This window comes from Hyaena hyaena, unplaced genomic scaffold (assembly GCF_003009895.1).
Source record: "Hyaena hyaena isolate Hyena2069 unplaced genomic scaffold, ASM300989v1 scaffold_10, whole genome shotgun sequence".
Classification (NCBI taxonomy): Eukaryota; Metazoa; Chordata; class Mammalia; order Carnivora; family Hyaenidae; genus Hyaena; species Hyaena hyaena.
This window is the reverse complement of record NW_024080642.1, coordinates 3229289-3235288: the sequence shown is the minus strand read 5'-3', so window position 1 is coordinate 3235288 and position 6000 is coordinate 3229289.

The following is a 6000-nucleotide window of genomic DNA, read 5'->3' as shown; positions in this document are numbered from 1 at the left end:
ACAGTGTGAGCAGGGAAGGGTCAGAGAGAGAGGGACGCACAGAATCTGAAACAGGCTCCAGGCTCTGAGCTGTCAGCACAGAGCCTGATATGGGGCTCAAACCCACGAACCGTGAGATCGTGACCTGAGCTGAAGTCAGTCGCTTAACCGACTGAGCCACCCAGGCGCTCCGAGAAGGTAGGACTTTAAACCATGCGGGCAAGAATGGTTAGGACCTGGAGAGAGAGGAGAACCTCCCAGGCAGCTATATCAGGTGGCGGGAGCAATGCCAGCCAGGCCAGGAGGCAGCCTCTGCTTATAGGTTTTCCTATGAGCTCTTTCCACCACTAAAATCCAACCCATTTTTTCCAGGCCCAGCTTAAATGAACGCTGACTCCTTCAGGCTGACGTAGGTGGCCATCCCCCACTCAGGACACCCTGCGATTATGTCTATCGCTGCTATTGCTGCATTAAAGGCGTGTTTTGTGTGTTTCCTTCTTGAGCCCAGGGACCTGGCTTCATTCACCTGTGGATTCCCAGAGACAACGCAGCACCTTGGCACATAATGAGTACGTGCTAAAAAATATTTTTGGACTAACTGAATATTTTTCACGACGATTTTCCTCTCGTCCGCACCTCTTTGTTAATTGGTTTGTACCATTCTGTATCGGTTGGAATACACCTGAAACAGCGAAGGTCAGTACGTCCTGGATCTCAGTAACACGGTATATTGCTCCCATGGAGGAACGAGAGTAGAAGCAATCCAACCCGATGTGGTGCCTTCATGGTGCTGGGAGGCCAGGGTCCTGCTAGCGAGTGACTCTGTCATCCCGAGGATGTGGCTTCTTTGAGCGCGGCCGAAGTTGGCTCACCACCAACCACACCTGCATTCCCGCCAGCAGGAAGGGGTGAAGAGGAGAGGGAAGACACACAGCTCTCTTTTTAAACGTTAAACACGGAAGTAGCAACATCACATGCATTCACATCCCATTTTTAGGATCTAGTCGCATGGCCAGATCTAGCCACAAGATTGTCTGGGGAAGGTAGTTTTTATCTGAGCAACCATTTAAGACTACATATCTGCCCAGAGGAGGAGAGAGCAGATACGGGGTGTGGGGAAGGCAAGGATACGTAGCGGTGGCTGCCACATTCTCTCTTCTGAGGCTGCCCTACTGCTGTGTCTAGACAGTTCCATGTGATACACTTGACCTATTTTTTTCTTTCCAAGGTACATTTACTATTGAGTTATTGCAATTGTCCAATCATGGGTTCTTTCATCTGTATCTTGCACAGCCTTGATCTTTAAAAAAAAAAAAAAAAACGGTTAAAGTTTATTTATTCATTGAGAGACGGAGCGTGCCAGAGAAAAGGAGAGACAATCTCAAGCGAGCTTGTCGCCGTTAGCGCAGAGCTCGACATGGGGCTCCAACTGACCAACTGTGAGATCACAACCTGAGCTGAGATCAAGAGTCAAAAGCTTAACCGACGGCGCCACCCAGGTACCCCAGCCTTGATCTTAAAGCATGCCTTACACCTAGATGCTCAATCAATTGTGCTGAATGGATATATGGAAGCAGAAGAGAAGATCTTCTTCATTATGACATTACTTATTCTCTATAGGGTGGCCTTTATCAATTACATTGAGCCAAGGGCACAAATAAATCAGCACTGTCCACACTGAGGACTCAAAATGTTGGAGCAGGGAGAGACATAGTGTGTCACTGGCCTCCTCTTGGCCTTCCCTGTCTTGTGATGCCCTTGAACCAGGGAAGGGTCAGATCTGAAACTAGGTGGTTTTACTCCCAGGACACGTGTCCACAATGTCAACTGTACTACCACTGTTTTCTCCCTCTTTCCTCTGACTCTCCTTCGTAAGGAGGACCCCCCTCCCCTTCGTAATTTTGTTTTAAACAGTTTTTTTTTCAAATGTTTATTTATTTTTGAGAGAGAGAGAGACAGAGAGGCAGAGCATGAGCAGGGGAGGAGCACAGAGAGAGGGAGACACAGAATCGAAACAGGCTGTCAGCACAGAGCCTGACGTGGGGCTCGACCCCATGAATCGCGAGATCATGACCTGAGCCGAAGTCAGATACTTAACCGACTGAGCCATCCAGGCTCCCCTCCCCTTTGTAATTTTGGAAACACTTCTTTTGAGTTAGAATGCTAATATTTGGAGGGAAAAAGAAAATAGTCACCAACATCAACATTTTCTAAGGAGACCTGAAACTGTGCTCCGTGGACGTTTCGGTCATCTGGTTAAGGTGGAGAGGTGGCAATTCCTCATTCGTTTTATGAAACTGGGTTACGTTTTGACGATGCCAGGGCCAGCTGGCCCCCCACGAGGTCTGTTACCATGGCAGACAGTAAGGTCACCTTGTCATTACCCACTTGACCCGAGCCTGTTATGGCTAGACACTGACGCCGAGGGCAACATCGCCCCGGAAATTGGAAACTCACAGGCCCGCCCCGATTTCTGGTTTGTCACGTTTTCTCCAGCCTCGTGCACCAAGACAGGGGTTTCCAGCTCCTTTCATATTCATAGCTGGCATTTCTTTGTTCTGGTTCTCCTGGGGCAGGACTGCTTTCAGAGGATGCTCCCTGCCCTCCCCCAGTCCAGGAAGGGTCCTGGCCTCTATGACAGCAAATCCATCGCACCACTTAGGTTTAATTAGAGCACAACAGACGGATGATTAGTTTACACATCAAAGCACTGAAACAACTCAACAAATTGGCTCCATCCCAAAGCCCAGCATTGGAGCTGGCCTTGAACTCTGAGGCTCTGCCCGCAGGGGGGCTGGGGAGCTGGCCGATGAAAGCTTGGGAGCCCCATGCAGAGCCCCCCGGAAGGAGTTCTCTCTCTCTCTAGGGAAGAAATGGATCTCAGCTGTTTCCAGCCTTCCTTGTGCTGCTGTGCCCTCTTCCCTTGGCTGCCACTTACACCTCGTGGGTAGTCGACTCTCAGTTATCTGGGGGCCGACCATCAATCCAGGAGTTACCCCAGCCCTCGGCTAATTCTCTTTTTTTACCCTGCTACCCGCTCCAGGTGGGATTCCGACTGTCGATATAAATGACATTTATATACCAAGGAGTGAGAGAGAAAACAAATAAGTTAATCTTCAAACCGGGACACCCGGCTACCAGCTGGTGGTTTTCTGATTGGGGCTTGATGGAGGAAAGCGGCAGAAGCCAGAGATCACAATGAGGTGAGTAAATTCTTCCTGGGTATCCTTCGTGCATGCTCTCCCCATTCCTTTGGGTGACCCAGAGCCACGTGAGCACATGACAGGCCTCCCCCTGAGACTGCCTTTGTCTGTATCACATGGTTTGGATCCCTCGGTGCCATGCTGGTGTCCCAGAGAGGCTGATGACACGTTGGAAGACATAGTTTGGTTCTTGTGGCTCAAAAGAACTGACAATCACTCAGTTCAGTGAAAAACAAAACAGACACCCCTCCCCTAAAAGTCTACCCTGTAGTTGGACCATGTTGACTTTCTTGGTCCACACACATGCTCATCAAACCAGGTGGCGTGTCCTGCTTCAAGGTCATGGCGTCAAGCCAATGGTAGAGTGGACACTTGAATCTAGGTCTTCCTTCATAGCCCTTCTCCCTCAGGATTACATGATCTTCATAACTGTGGGGAGAAAAATGGGGCTGTGACCACATAAAGATCTCACGGAATACAAAGGCTCGGGCCTCTCGGCGGAACAATTGATGGCGACATGGGGCATGGCAGGAGTCTTGTTTCCTCGCTCCGGGCCTTGGGGGGTGAGCAGGCATCAGCTTCAGCGCCGTGATGTGGGCAGACAGATGAATGCTGGCTGCCTCTGGCACAGGACAGTGGGCGGGAGCTGTACTGGGCTCAGAACGCAGTAAGCGAAGCACTTCAGAAGGAGAATGACACTGCATTATTAGCATAAACCGGGAACCTATTGATCTGGCTGATTAGAAAACCTTCCAAGGCACGAGGGTAATTAGCACAATTTACAGAGTAGCGGTTATCAGCTTCATTGCTTAATTAACAATGTAAATATCTTCCTAAATGACATTTTATAATCATGATCAGATCCTCTAGCGTTTGCCCCGTTTGCTGCTAATTCCTTCCCAGATGTAGCTGCTTTTCGTCCGTGCCTAACCTCACCTTCCCGCAGCTCCTCCGGTAAAGCAATTGGACTTGGCCTCCATTTCCTCTTTTGTATCTTAAGAGGGGTCTCTCTCTTCTGCCTTCCCCTTTCCAGCGCACAATATCCAGTCTGCCGATTGAATTGCCAATTAAAAGTACTTAATTAGACGTGAAAGGGGAATTCTGTCATGTTCTGGATTCGGAACTATTTTTTATTTATGTGCTTAGCAGGATAAGTCATCTTAAATTAGCATCGCATTTTTCCCTCTGAAGAACATGTGAGAAATGAGGCTATTAGGAGGAGAGGTTTAACACAATATTTGTGTACATTAGTCATGGGTGCAGAGGCTCAGCCCAAACGCATATGTCGCTTTGGCAAGGAGGGTTACTCTTCATATTTATTTTATTGCCTTATCATTGCTTGTTGAATTAATGTTTGCGATAGAATATTTGGCCTGCCTAATCAAGCATATGTGCGGGGAATTTGATTGTTTTATTTATTTATTTTACTTTTTTTTTTTAACTTTAAATTCATCCACTCTTTTGAGCATCAAGGCCATACTGAAAGATGATTGCGCCATGTCTGAGTTCCAAATGGCACACACGCAAATTCAAATCTTTACGGAGCCCTGGGGGTGGCAAGTTCAGAGGCTCGCCTACCCTTCACGGGAAGGATGCCCCAAAAGCTTTCCATTGCTGGAGGCCTGATGATTTCAGTCGGTGATTATTCACTTCTGATCTTTTTGCTCGCACTAACTGCATGGTGCCCAACGCAGTTACACGTCTACAAAGTGTGAGGAAGGGGCGTTTCGTCCAAACCAGTGCCTATTACAGTGGTAAAATGGCAGGGCAAAGATGAATTTTGGAGGAATTTGCCGTGGGTTTTAATTAGCCATCTTGCCCTTGTTCCCCATTATCATTGATTTGTGTGATAAGTGCCAATTATATGTGTCATAAGTATACTTCTTTTTGCTGAAGACAAGAGATCTTATGTGTGATGCAAATCAGGGTTCTCAGAATGCTAATTTCGTAATGAGCCAATGCATTCTTCAAGGAGTTTATAGTCTAGAGGGGGAATAAAACATGTGCATAAATAATTATAATGCAAAGTAGGAAACTGGTATGCCACGAGGCGGTGCAGAAAGAATTATGGCCAAAAGAGGGTGGAGAAATAAATTATCGTTGAGAGATTCAGGAAGGCCTGCTTGAAGGTTGGGGAGAATTGGCATAAAAGCAAATTGAGGGTACGGGCTGTGGTTCCCAGACAAGGGGAAGAGTGGGAAGAAGACACTGGGCTGGGATAGCATGAAATTTAAGTGAGGACCAAGACATTTACAACAGCCATTGCAGGGAGAAGAGGAAGGAAAGCCCCGCAGATAAGGCTGCGGAGGGAGGACAGGGCTCCACCATACAGAACGTAGCATCTGCACCACTTTCTGTAGACCAGAGATTGGCAAACTTTTTTTTTTCTTTTTCTTTTTTTTTGTAGAGGGCCAGGGAGTAAATATTTTAGGCATTAGGGGATTTGTGGGCTCTGCCCTAGCTAACTCAACTCTGCCATTGTTGAGCCCCAGAGGGGGGCCCCTGGGTGGCTCAGTCGCTTGAGCGACCCACTCTTGGTTTCTGCTCAGCTCATGCTCTCGTGGTCTCGTGAGTTTGAGCCCCGCATCTGGCTCGGCGTTGGCAGTGCAGAGCCTGCTTGGGATTTTCTCTCTCTCTCTTTCTTCCTCTTTCTCTCCCTCCTCCTCCCCCACTTGCACTGTCTCTGTCTCTCTCAAATAAGTAAATAAACTTAAAAAAAAAAGCAGCTACAGACAACACGAAAATGAACGAGCAGTTCTAGTAAAATACTAAACACTGCAGTATGAGTTTCTTGTCATTTTCACACATCACAAGATAT